General features: G+C 47.2%; 1 protein-coding gene across 2 annotated transcripts in view; it reads left to right on the top strand.

The window, feature by feature from the left end:
- The first annotated feature begins 13,113 nt into the window (after window positions 1–13,113).
- Window positions 13,114–14,090, top strand: part of KANK1 (KN motif and ankyrin repeat domains 1) — a 249,227-nt gene continuing 248,250 nt past the window's right edge. For both annotated transcript variants that reach the window (XM_049896147.1, XM_049896145.1), the window contains exon 1: window positions 13,114–13,200. The gene's annotated coding sequence lies outside the window, so the exon portion shown is untranslated. The remainder of the gene's footprint in view (window positions 13,201–14,090) is intronic.

Genomic DNA, 14,090 nt, shown 5'->3' with positions numbered 1-14,090 from the left:
CTTTGGTTTTCCTCATTCTTCCTCGCTCCCGAAGGGGTGAGACCAGTGGATTATCTTGATCACACCAAACCTGAAGCGGGCGCTTCTCCTTAATTTTTCAGTTACACTAGCCAAGAAATCCACCCTTGTCTTAAGCCACTTTGACTTGGGGTTTCCATCTCTTGCAATGGGAAGAATTTCAACTGACTCCAAAAATTATTGATCCATCTCTAATGACTAGAGTTGGAACCTTTATTAACTGGTTATTCAGCTGGGAGAGCCACCCCCAGATCTCTTGTTGTCACAGATTTGTTTGATATATGATCACAGAGGCTCTTTTACAAAGATTCAGTCCTGCAGAGGCACGTACATTGTGTAGCCAGGATTCATAGCTGAACTTGGACAAGGCTTCAGCTCTCTGTGACCTGAGTTTCATCCTGTCTTTCTCTCCTCAAGTAATAATAATAATTATAGCCATTTCCTTTTATAAAATGCTTAATATATGGCAGACCCTGTTCTAAGTATTTTGCTAACATTAACTCATTTAATGTTCTCAACCACTCCATGGGCTGGTGTTTTTATCATCCCCATTTTACAGATGAGAAAACAGAGGTCTAAAGAGGTTAGCTTGTCCAAGGTCATACAACTGGAAAGTACCAGAACCCAGATTTTGTACAGGTTCCAGAGTCCATGCATTTCCTGCCTCCTGTCAATAAGAAGCAGCCTTACATCACATAGTAATCAGACTTCCATTGGCTTTTCATTCAGAGACAACACCTTTTTCTGAACTTAGACTTTATTCACTATAAAAATATAAAACAAGTACTTTACATATTTGACAAGCCCTTCTAATTATATAAAACCATTTTTTCATGGAATCAAACAACTTGTTTGCAGTTCTAATTGCACCTTTGTGTTTCCTACAACTTTTATTTTCAACATCCAGTGCGAACAAGGACCAATGGTGGCAAAAGTCTTATTTTTTATTCCTGCCTGGGTGGTGCAAATGGTTTGCCATCAGCGAGCTGCTAACCTTAAGGCTCACAGCTTGAATCCACCTAGATGCTCCCTGGAAAAAAGGTCTGGCAAAGTGCTTTTGTAATTACAGTAATAACAATGATAATAATAATAGCCCTAGGGAGCACAATTCTACTCTGAAACACATGGGCGTGCCCTGAGTCAGAACTGACTTGATGACAACAGATTTGGTTTGGTTTTGGGTTTGTGATGTAAAATGGATGACTTCTCTGCCTTATTAATTTTAATTGGTATTTTATAGGAGATGGTAATTGATATTTAATATCATAATTTAGTAAGCATCTTAAAATTTCATCAAAAAAGTACAAGACCTGATTCACATTCAAGAAATTAGCAGCCTACTTAGAGAAACAAGATTAAAAAAAAAAAACAAACCTGTTGTTGTCAAGTTGATTCCGACTCATAGCAACCCTATAGGACAGAGTAGAACTGCCCCATAGGATTTCTAAGAGCAGTGGCTGGATTCTAACCGCCAACCTTTTGGTTAGCAGTAGACCTCTTAACCACTGCGCTACCAGGGCTCCAAAAACAAGATTTACATGTGTTAAAAAAGGAAAATAACACATCTGCCCTTCCTGGCTGGGTTCTCGGAATTAAACAAGACACATGAAGTGCTTCGCGCTCTGGGAAATGCTGTATGGATGTCACGTAATATCCTCTTCAAATGGTTTTCACTGACATTGTCTCCTTTGATCCTTACCTAAGCACTGTGGTGGGCCAGGAATTAGCAGGTGAATAAGCATTGTTGTTATAATGCAGTACCACCGTGGAAGTCTGTTATGCGGGAAAGGCCATGGTAAAAGTAGTGGAAAATTCAGCTTGTGGATGTATACAGGATGGCGTGGGGGTTTAGGGAGTTGGCCAGGTGGGTTTGTAGGTGGGGAGAGCGGTTTGCAAAATTGCTTTTGCAATACTTCAAAATATAATTATTTAACATACGGGGTCTGCACCAGTACTTGAGCCTGACTTGGACCCTAGGTACAACAGAACTTTGTTCCACATTCTAATGCCATTGTTGAAATCAGTACTCATCATCAGGGCATTGGAAATAATTGAGCTAAAGGGATAGATAGATAACCTGGAAAACAGTGGGATGAGTGTGTGGAGGGCTGGAGTGTGGAATGAAGAAACTAACGCTGAGACCTGGGAAAATGACCGTGGCTATTCCTCAAACGATGGAGGTGGGCTAGAGCTGGGCTTCTCAAACCCTCCAGAGCTTTGTCACTGCAGAAGGTAGCCTGGTACCCACAGGAGCCTAGGGCCACAGCTGTCAGCAGCCTCTTTCAGTTTTATTTTAAAAATTCAAGTGGAGTTTATTTCACTCCCTGATAAGGGGTATGCCTGCGTTGGGGGTACTTGAAAATTTAACAAGGAGTAAACATCTTCCCATCAACGGGGACATCATGGTTGTTAAAGTAGGAGGTCAATGAAAACAAGGAAACCCTCCACAAGATGCTCTGACACAGTGGCCCCAACAATGGACTCAAACATACCAACGATCATGAAGATGGCGCAGGACCAGGCAACGTTTTTTTCTGTTGCCTATAAGGTCGCCATGAGTTAGAACTTGCTGGACAGCAACTAGCGACAATAGCAAACATCCTCTCGATTAACCCAAGCTCTCACCTCCTGGTTTTTTCTTCCCTGTCCTAGTACAATTTCATACCTATCTGTGGGAAAACTCTCCATCCTGGCCCTTACCTGTGCATTCAGTGTTTACTGGTTAATCTGCTCTGTTAATCCCTGCAAGTACTGGGGCCCACTGGGGTGCAGCCCCTGGGTGACTTGCTTACATTTTAATTGAGGTTCTCTGCAATAAATGGCTTAGGCTGGATTCTCTAGAGAAGCAAAACCAGTGAAGCATATATCTATATAGAGAGAGAGAGAAAGAGAGATTCACATCAAGGAAATGGCTTATGCGGTTGTACAGGCTGGAAAGTCCCAAGTCCATGGTTTAGGCTGGAGGCTCCTCCTGACTCACGTAGCTGCAGGGGCTGGTGAACCCAAGATCAGCAGATCAGACAGCAGGTTGCTGGCTCACAGGCTGTGGAGGTTGACGAGTCCCAAGATTGGAAGGTAAGTTGGTAGCTCAAGTCCCAAGAACCTGAGGTCAGATGACAAGCCAGCTGCAGGATCCGAGCAAGCAAAAGCCATTGAGCTTTGCAGGGAAGAACACACATATTGGATGCAGGCCATAGCCCCAAGGAAACTCCCTTTCAACTGATTGCTCATAGCAGATTTCGTTATGGAGATGGTTACATCATGTCAGATCTCATTATGGAGATGATTACATCATTACATAGCTGCCAAACTACATCACAACTGCCAAACCACTGAGAATCAGGACCCAGCCAAGCTGACACATAACCTTAACCATCGCAATGGCCTATCCTCAACATGTCCAATTTGGTGGGAATGTGTAGCCTGAGAGGAGGACAGAGCTGCTGGCAAAAGAGAGGCCTTGGCACATGAGGGGACGTTCATGCCTGGAAAGTAACTACAGGTTTCTTCCACCTTTGTGGCAGGTGCTTTGTTGCCCATTCATGCTGGAAGAGGAAGAAAAACACATAAGCTGAAATTCTTATTTGCCCTCAGATTATTTCATTCCAATATATGGAGACAGAAAACCTGGATTTCAGTCCGTGTCTGCCATGTGTATGAATTGTTTGAACTTGAACTTGTCAGTGAATCTCAGGTACATCAACAGTAAAAGAGCAGTTACGACAGTATCCCTCCCGTGTCATTGATGAAGGGAATGAATGAGGTCCTGTCCATGAACTATGAGCACGCATACCACATAGGCCGTTACAGCTACATCTTAATGAAGCTAGCCCCAACAATGACTGCCTCCTTCATTTGGGGTCAGGATTCTCTGCCACTACTCTCTGTTAACATCTGTGATCCCAGTCAGGGTGCCATGGTGACAAGAGAGAGCCCCAAGCAGTATTAAATTTCTTTAGTTGTTAAGGATAGTCAGAATCGACTCAGCGGCACTGGGTTTGCTGGGTTTAAGGATAGCATAGCTTTTGAGTTCATATTTTGCAAACCAAAGATTGTAATTTTAAGGACAATGCCAGTGGCCATTGATTCTGACTCATGGCAAGCCCATGTGAGTCAACATAAAACTGTGCTCCACAGGGTTTTTAATGGCTGTTTTTTCCAAAGTAGACTGCCAGGCCTTACTTTCGAGGCACCTCAGGGTGGACTTGAACCTCCAACCTTTTGGTTAGCAGTTGAGCATGTTGTTTGCATCATCCAGGGTCTCCTTGGGGGATAATGGACTATTTTAAAAGGGGAGTATTCTGGAAAATTGAGGACATATGGCCAACAGGGAGATATTTAAAAAAAAAAAAATTACTGGACTAGGAGTTAAGAGAATCGATCTCCAGGCCCTTCTCTTTCAGTGACTTTGAGCTATAATGTCATCGTTCTGGGCCTCAGGTCTCCCAATCTGTAAAATTATGGTGGCTGATCAGTTGTTTCTTAATCGGGATGAGTTTGGGAATCACCTGGGAAACTGCGCAAGGTTAGAATTTATTCATTTTGTTTTGATTCTCCCTGTGTCTGCAGACCTAGAAAAACACTCAGCACAGAATACCGGTGCCTGTTGCCGTTGAGCCTATTCCGACTCGTGATTTCATGAACCATGGCCAGTCATGGTGACTTTCTTGTTGCATGCCCCTTACGCCAACTCCTCTGAAAAGAACCAACTTGATACTTTAGGATATTAGAAACCATTGTAGCAAATGGTTTCTTTTTGTTGTTGATGTTGTTCTAATCATCATATAGAATGCATAGAATGAAAAGCCAATCAGGAGGCAAGTTTCATCAACAAATGAAGGATAAACAAAATGTTGCCTATCCACACAATGGTTATTATTCAGGCATAAAGAGAAATGAAGTCCTGATAGATGCTATGACATAGACAAACCTGGAGATCATTTATACCAAGTGGAACAAGTCAGGTACAAAAGGTATGCTTTGTACGATCCCACTTGTATGAATTATCTAGAATATAGACAAATGCAGAGAGACTGAGGTCTATTAGCGGTTACCAGGGGCAGGAGGGAAGAAGGAACGGGAAGGTATTGCTTAAGGTGTACTTAGTTTCTGCGTTTTGGGGTGATATAAAACTCATGGAAGCAGATAGTGGTGATGGGAACAACATAAAAAAACCAAAACCGAACCCATTGCCATCCAGTCGATTCTGACTCATAGCGACCCTACAGGACAGAGTAGAACTGCCCCATAGAGTTTCCAAGGAGCACCTGGTGGACTCGAACTGCCGGCCTTTTCGTTAGCAGCCCTAACATTTAATCACTACACCACCAGGGTTTCCGACACAACATGGTGAATGTAATTAACGTCACTGGATTGTACACTTTAAAATGGTTAAAATAAAATAAAAAAATAATGGTTAAAATGGCCAACATTTGTTATAGATATTTCACCACAATAAAATGTTTAATTAAAAAGATTTAATTATGATGTATTCACATAACGGAATACTATGCAACAATTAAGAACAACGATGAATCTGTGAACCATCTCATAACATGGAGGACTCTGGAAGCCATTATGCTGAGTGAAAATAATAAAAAAAAAAAAACCCATTGCTGTCAAGTTGATCCCTATAGCGACCCTATAGGACAGAGTAGAACTGCCCCATAGAGTTTCCAAGGAGCGCCTGGTGGATTCAAACTGCCAACTTTTTGGTTAGGAGCCATAGCTCTTAACTACTAGGCCACCAGGGTTTCCAATTAGTCAGTTGGAAAAGGACAAATACTGTATGAGACCTGATTATAAGAACTCACGAAAAAGTTTAAACAGAAGAAAATATTCTTTAATGGTTACAAGGGTAGGGAGCAAGGGAGAGGGGTATTGACTAATTAGATAGTAGACAGGAACTATTTTAGGTGAAGGGAAAGACAACACACAATGCAGACGAGGTCAACACAACTAGACTAAACCAAAAGCAAAGAAGTTTCCTGAATACAACCAAATGCTTCGAAGGCCAGAGTAGCAGGGGCGGGGGTTTGGGGACCATGGTTTCAGGGGACATCTGGGTCAACTGGCATAACAAAACGTATCAAGGAACAGTCTGCATCCCGCTTTGGTGAGTGACATCTGGGGTCTTAAATGCTAGCAAGTGGCCATCTAAGATGCATCAATTGTTTTCAACCCACATGGAGCAAAAGAAAATGAAGAACACCAAAGACATAAGGTAAAGCTGAGCCCAAGGGACAGAAAGGGCCACAAAAACCAGAGACTACATCAGCCTGAGACCGGAAGAACTAGATGGTGCCTGGTTACCACCAATGATTGCCCTGACAGGGAACACAACAGAGAATCCCAGATGGAGCAGGAGAACAACGGGATGCAGACCTCAAATTCTCGTAAAAAGGCCAGACTTAATGGTCTGAGAATAGAGGGACCCCCAAGGTTATGGTCCCAGGACCCTTAGTTAGCCCAAGACTGGTATCATTCCCAAAGCCAACTCTTCAGACAGGGATTTAGACTGGACTATAAGACAGAAAATGATACTGGTGAGGACTGAGCTTCTTGGCTCAAGTAGATGCACGAGGCTGTGTGGGCAGCTCCTGTCTGGAGGTGAGATGAGAAGGCAGAGGGGGTCAGAAGCTGGCCAAATGGACATGGAAATACAGGGTGGAGAGGAGGAGTGTGCTGTCTCATTAGGGGTAGAGCAGCTAGGAGTACATAGTAAGGCGTGTTTCAGTTTTTGTATGAGAGACTGACTTGATTCGTAAACTTTTACTTAAAGCACAATAAACAATTTTTTTTTTTTTTAAATTAGGCCAATGGGAAGGCGTTGTGGATGGTTGTAGAGGTATGGTCCATTTCTAGGTCAAGAGTTACTACTATTCTTCAGTTAAGAATCTGCCTTGGATCTCCTGGAATCTATAGAAATCCAGCTGAAAAAGATTTCGCTGCTGCAATCTCGCGCATAGGCAAGACTGTCGCAGGAGAGAGGCTGGCTGCTGCCGCGAGTGCAAAGATAAATGGATGAGGCCACCGTTCAGGCTGCTGGACGGGGTTAGGGAGGCACATGCTGAAACTGGGATGGCCTTGGAATCAGACAGGTCACCTTAGTTTGTGTCTCTGCCTTGACCTTGTGATCTTAGCAACTTGCTTAACCTTCCTGGGTTTCAGTCATCTCCTGTGTGACCGAAGTATGTACACTATGTACAAGTATGAACAGTGTGTACAGTGCGTACAGCATGCTTTGAACTGGGAGACTTAGAGATAATGCGGGCATGCTGCCTAGCACTCGTTGCTGTTGTTGTCGTTGCTGTTAGGCGCTGTCAAGTGGATGTCAGCTCATAGCGACCCCGTGCACGACAGAACAAAACACTGCCTGGTCCTTGGCCACCCTCACGATCGTTGCTATGCTTGAGCCCATTGTTGCAGCCACTGTGTCAATCCATCTCATTGAAGGTCTTCCTCTTTTTCACTGGCCCTGCATGATGTCCTTCTCCAGGGATTGACCCCTCCTGATAACTGTTAGTTTACCATCAAATCAGCCCTCCCTGACTCATGGCCACCTGTGTGGACCCTTGTGATCCATAGGTTTTTCATTGGCTGATTTTTGGAAGTAGATTGCCAGGCCTTTCTTCCTGGTCCATCATAGTCTGGAAGCTCCACGGAAACCAGGTCAGCATCCTAGCAACGTGCAGGCCTCTACTGACAGATGGGTGGTGACCACGCATGAGGTTCAACGGGCAGGAACTGAACCTACTTGGAAGGTGAGAATCCTACCACGGAACTACCAGGGCGTTTAGCTTTATTACTATAGCTGGTCTGTTAAGTTGGTTTGAAGAAAAATTCAGTATTAATGAGACCTTTATTAAATACACTCTCAACTAGTAAATTGACACTCTGAAATGAGCAAGATGATAGTTAATAGTTCTAGGTAGAACTGGGCAAAGTTAGAACAGGTGCTAACTTTCTACCACACAATACCTCCTCTGTGTCTGGGGGAAGAAAACCATACTAAAAACTAGTAGATTATCCAGAGTAAATAAAGGAAGGAAGTTCTTTGATTTCATTCATTATGAAATATCATTTGCTCAAGTGAGTTTCCTGATGTCAAAGGTAAATAAATATTTGTTCAGGCTTTATAGGGTCACTAGACAGAATATGACTTGGCAGTAGAAACACTTTACTCCTGACTTGGTTTATCTCTCTGTTAAGTTAAAAGCGTCGTCTGTTTTCAGAACTTTTGTTTCTAGAAATTTTCATATCTTCTTTGGCTAATAAGTAAACATTGCAGCAAACGGGAAAATATTCTTTAAAAGGGGATAATCCTCTCCAGAAACATCTATTTGGACTAAGTCTCTTCATAGTTTCATTACCAAATTTCAAGTGGCATGGCTGGAAAATAAACTGACAATTAAATTTTCAACTGAGCTACTCTGATACCAAGATAATTTAAGGCCCCTATTGCTACTGGTAATCGGAATCAACTCAACGGCACTGGGTTTTGTTTTATTAGTACTGGGGAAACCCTGGTGGTGTAGTGGTTAAGAGCTACAGCTGCCAACCAAAAGGTTGACAGTTCGAATCCACCAGGTGCTCCTCGGAAGCCATATGGGGCGGTTCTACTCCGTCCTACAGGGTCGCTATGAGTTAGAATGGGTTTAGTTTTGGTTTTGGTATTGCTGCTGGGGAGCCCTGGTGGTGAAGTGGTTAAGGTCTATGGCTACTAACCAAGAGGTCAGCAGTTCAAATCCAGGAGCCGCTCCTTGGAAACCCTGTGGGGCAGATCTACTCTGCTATGAATCAGAATCGACTCCACGGCAATGGGTTTGGTTTCTTGTTATTTAATCATTTTATCCAGCACACACGTATCCACAAGCAGGGCAATTCCAGGCACTGTTCTAGGGTTAGGGATTCTCAGTGAACAAAGCAGGGGTCAGGAAGAAAAGAGACCAAAATCTTTGCCCTTGTGGCACTTACATTCTGGTGTTGGGAGACAAGCATGAACATGATAAATAAGGGAATTATGTAGGATATTTGTCTTTTGTCATTGAGTCGATTTCAACTCATGGCGACCCCGTGTGTGTCCGAGTAGAACTGTGCTCCACAGGGTTTTCAAACGCTGATTTTTCTGAAGTGGATCTCCAGGCCTTTCTTCTGAGGCACCTCTAGATGGACTCATGCCTCCAACCTCTCGGTGAGCAGCCAAGCCCATTAACCATTTGCACCACCCAGAGATTCCCACGTAGGATGTGGACGGTGATAAGTGCAGTGGGAAAGAGCAGGGGAAGGAAGGTGGGCCAGCCTGATAGGGGGAGTGTGATTTTAAATACCATGGTGAGGAGAGGCCTCTCCGAGGGGGTGACACTTGAGCTATGATGGTGGGTGAAGGGGCCATGCAGATCTGGGGGGACAGCTGGGGGACATGAAGCACAGCTGTCCTAAGACAGAAACACGCCTGGGGTGTTCTAAGAACAGCGAGAAGAGCAGTGGGGCTGGGGTGGGGAGAGGTGGGGGCAGAGTAATTATAGTGTCATCATCATCATGATAAAGGGCCCCAGGAGCCTCCCCTCCAGTTTGCAGTCATTTTCTCTGTGACCATAGAGACATTCCAAACTATCAACGCGGAATCATGATTTCCTAGCTTGTAAATAAATAAAGAATTTATGGCACCGAAACCTATTTCCAAGGTCCCTGGGTGGCACAAACATTTTATGCTCAACTACTAACCTAAAGGTTGGCAGTTCAAAGCCAGCCAGCGGTGTCAAGGAGGAAAGGCCTGGTGATCTGCTTCTGTGTAGACCACAGTCAAGAAAATCCATGGAGCTCAGTTCCACTCTGTCACACATGATGTCACCATGAGTTGAAATCAACTTGATGGCAACAGGTTTGTTTTTTTGTTTTTCATCCTTTATAAAGCCTAACCCAATGCCTTGAGCACAGTAGCACTCGGAAAATATTGTTAAATAAATAAATGTTCTAAAAATAGTGGGTCTGCAGGGACAGGTTGTACACATAATCCCTTCACTTAGGATCCCAGTAGACCGTCACACACTTTTGAATGTTCCATAAATATTTTATAATAGTGACAATCGGATAATGAAGACTATCATGATGAATAAAGATTATTCACTCCTAAGCTCAAATTTCCTGAACTAGGGCCATATCCTTCAATAGCATAAAACTTAACCCTACAGGGTTCAGCTTCATGTAAACTGAACCCTAACTTACTTTTTTAATACTGTGGTCAGAATATATATAACATTTGCCAATTCAGCCATCTGCACATTTACAATTCAGTGAGGTTATGTTCATCATGTGTACAACCATCGCCACTATGCTTTTCTACATTGTTCCATCACCATCCGTGGAAATTCAGCACCCCCTAAGCAAAGGTCCCCCTTTCTCCCTCCCTCCCTTACTTTTGAAAGTAACTAAAACAAAGGAATCCAAGTCGCCTTTATCTTTCACATTTGTTTCCAGGAAAGGAGTGTGGGGCTTTCATGTTGTAGGTCAAAATAAATGGGGTCCTCTTTTCTTCTTCGATGGCAGCAGGGTTCCGGTTTTCTTCCTAGATTTAGGTAATGATTATCGTATGTGTTTTCTGAGACAGGCAGCAACTGGGTTATTTTATGTTTATTTCCTACGCTTTGTAGTGCTTATAACTAAGTGGCAAGCCAACTAGTGAAAGCTGAGTTCTGAGCTTTGGGGTGTAGAAAGGGGCAGAGCAGGCCTTCTGGATCATCCTCGTCTGGTCTCTCTCTGTTGCTCTCCAGAGGAGTGAGGCTGAAGCTGTTTGGTGTAGGGCCATGGGCAGTAGGTAGGAGAGTTCTCTAGGGTTCTGTAGTATTAATCAAAGTCCCTTGGAAAGAACTTGCCAGTGGGTGGTTTCAAACCTCCAACCTTTAATTTCATAAAAAAAGATTTAAAACAACAACAACAACAAAACAAAAAAATCCATCACAGTCGAATCAATTCTGACCAGTGGCATCACTAGGGTTGGCGTTGCCCAGTGGAGTAACTCATGGTGTCACCCTCTATGCTAATTACCACAGTATTGTAGCTGAAAACCAAAACCCAAACCTGTTGCCCTCAAGTCCATTCCGACTCACAGCGATGCTATAGTTCAGAGTAGAAGTGCCCCCATAGGGTTTCCAAGGAGCAGCTGGTGGATTTGAACTGCTGACCTTTTGGTTAGCAGCTGAGCTCTTAACCACTGCTCCACCAGGGCTCCATTGTAGCTTAAACACCAGAAATTTTGACGAAATCAGCGGCTACAAAAACATTGGCAGCAATGAAAACAACGGTGGTGCTTGTAGCTCCAGCAGACAAAACCTCGTGGTTGGAAGCGTCACTGTAATCGGGTGATAATGACAGCTCTGACCAGAGTGTGCTAGAAGGTTCAAAAAGTCAATCAGCACAAAGTTTTAGCCTTGTAGGTATATCCACACATGTAAGCTGGGCTTATAAAAATTTCTTTTGTTGTTCCATCTACGGGGATATTTTTATAAAAAGTAAGAAATTTCTGCTGAAATTTTATACAAAATTTTACAGATGTCATTTTGGTGTCACTCCTTCTAACAGTGTCACCCAGTGCAGTCTAGGCCCCTCACACCCCCTTAGTGAGACCACTGATTCTGACTCATAGTGACACTATAGGACAGAATCGAGCTGTCCCATAGGGTTTCCAAGGCTGGAATCTTTACTGAGCCTTTTAGTTAGCAGCTGAGCACTTTAACCACTGCACCACCAGGGCTCCTTTTTAGGCTAGTAACCAAACCCAACCATCGCCATTGAGTTGATTTCCATCTCATAGGTACCCTATAGGACAGAGTAGGTCTGCCTCATAGGGTTTCCAAGGAGCGCCTGTTGGATTCCAACTGGTGACCATTTTGCTCACAGCTGTGACTCTCAAGGACTGTGCCACCAATGTTTCCTTTAGCCTAGTAAAACCTGTTGCTGTCGAGTTGATTCTGACTCATTGCGACCCTACCCAACAGGGAAGGACTGCCCCATAGAGTTTCCAAGGAGCTCCTGGTGGACTCGAACTGCCCACCTTTTGGTTAGCAACAGTAGCTCTTAACCATTAGGACACCAGGGTTTCCTTTAGGCTAGTAGTCAAGTGCAAAATCTTTTCACCACCCAGGGACTTTTTGACTGGGCAATACCTGTTTGCCTGTTGTTGTTGTTTTTTTTAATTTAATAAGGTCAGTCCTCCTGGCCCAAGCTGTTTATTCAAACCGTCTTCAGAACTCAAGCCACAGCCTCTGGGTCCCTAATCATTTCACTTGCACTCACGGAGGCTGCTCTGAATCAGGCGTCTGGCTTCCCAGCTCGGTCCCGAGGAAGGACTGCGCCTTCCATGGAGTCCCCCCACCCCCCACTCTTTCCACCGAGACCTGGGTCCTGCAGCCAAGCTGGAGCGCACGCACGGCAGACACATGACCAGTCCCGGCTGGAGTGTTCCGGCCGCCCCAGGGAACGTCCTGCTGAGGCACCTGCAGGACATCAGTGCCCGCCCTCATGGGGGACAGAAGTCAAACCCTCAGCGCAGGGCACTGTCTCGGCGGCCTGGAGGGTGGGGACAGCTCCTGGCGCTGGCAGTGGGGTCCACCGTGCCAGCCTCCCGCGCCTGTCCCCTCCGAGGTGACAGGACCAACTGACGCAGGTTTGACGGGGGGAAGGACTCTTTCCCTCCCAGGGGAGACGTGCACACACGTGCGTAGGAGGCGCGCGCCAGAGCACAGGCGCGGGGGGCCAGGGTCAGAGTGGCGCCGGCCGGGCGGTGGCCTAGAGCGTAGCGGGCAGTCTGAGCCGCGCGCAGGCGCACTGGGTCGCCACGCCGCCCTACAAAGCCGCGCCGCCAAGAGTGGGGTGCGTCCAGGTTTGGGGGATCGCCTGGGGCCCCGCGCGCTGGAGCGTCCCGCCCCCGACCTCGAGGCTGGAGGAGGAAGGCGCGCAGCCACGCTCGTCCCTCACGCGGCCTCGAGGCTCGCTTGTCTCCCCAACTCTGCAGCGGCCATCGAGGGCACGGCACCGTGCACGCCGGGGTTCAATTCTGGCGCCGCGGCCCTCGCCCCGCCCCCGGCCCGCCCCGGCCCGCCCCCGGCCCGTCCCCTCCCCGGCCCTCGGAGCCGGGCGCTGGCTGCCGGCGTCCGGCGGTGCAGGTTGGAGCGGCGGCCCGAGGTGAGTGAGCGCGCGGCGCGCCTCCCCGCGGGGTCCCGGGCGCCGCGCTCCGAGCCCTCCCCTAGCCGGTCCAGCGCTCACACGGCAGACTCCGCGCGCGGTGGCCGTGGCCGTGGCGGAGGCGGCCCCAGGAGAGAGGCCGAGAGGGGCTCGGGCTCGGCGGCGGGCTCGGCGCCTGGAAGAGCGAGCGCGGCGCGCCGGGCTGCGGCCCCGGGAAAGTGCGGCCGCGCCGGCCGGCGAGAGGGTGCGGGCGCGCCGGCCCTGGGTGACCCGGGCCTCTGTTCGTCCGGGGCGTGGGGGGAACCCGTTCCGAGGCTCTCCCGGGAAGTTCGCGACTCCAGTCCTCAGGCAGGAGTGGGGTCAGGACCCTTTTATCCCTGAGTCCCGGAGCGGCAGGTGGCCTCGGGGCGCCCTCGGCCGACTCAGATGGCTCCAGCCAAGGCTGAAGGGGCTGAGAAGGCGGGGAGGGCGTGGGCCCTCCCGCGCTCCGGGGACAGAATGGGGTCTGCCGGATCCGTGGGGTCAGGAGAGGGAGGGTGCGAGCCCTCTGGGGTGGGCTTGGTCTCCGAACGGCCCCCTCTTTCTCGCCTCTTCGGCCAGCAGCAGGGAATCCCGTGCTCACCGCAGCCACCTTCCATGACCATCCATTCCCCACCACCTGAGTTTCCTTGGCACTTTCAGAGGCCACTCTTCCTGGTGGGACCTGCAGGTCAGCAAAGCTGTGCTACCCGGGGAGGGGGGACCTGGCGAGGCGGTATTGGCGGTAAGAACAATCAGTGGCATTCCCCGCGCTGAAGCACTCCATCTGGCGCAGGTTCACCTCGTCTTGATGATGGTGTCCAGGTGGTTGGGCTGACCGAGCGCCTGAAACTAAGGAGGTCAGTCCCCTA

Source organism: Elephas maximus, chromosome 9, assembly GCF_024166365.1.
Source record: "Elephas maximus indicus isolate mEleMax1 chromosome 9, mEleMax1 primary haplotype, whole genome shotgun sequence".
In the NCBI taxonomy this organism is placed as follows: domain Eukaryota; kingdom Metazoa; phylum Chordata; class Mammalia; order Proboscidea; family Elephantidae; genus Elephas; species Elephas maximus.
This window is presented reverse-complemented; position numbering and strand designations above follow the sequence as displayed.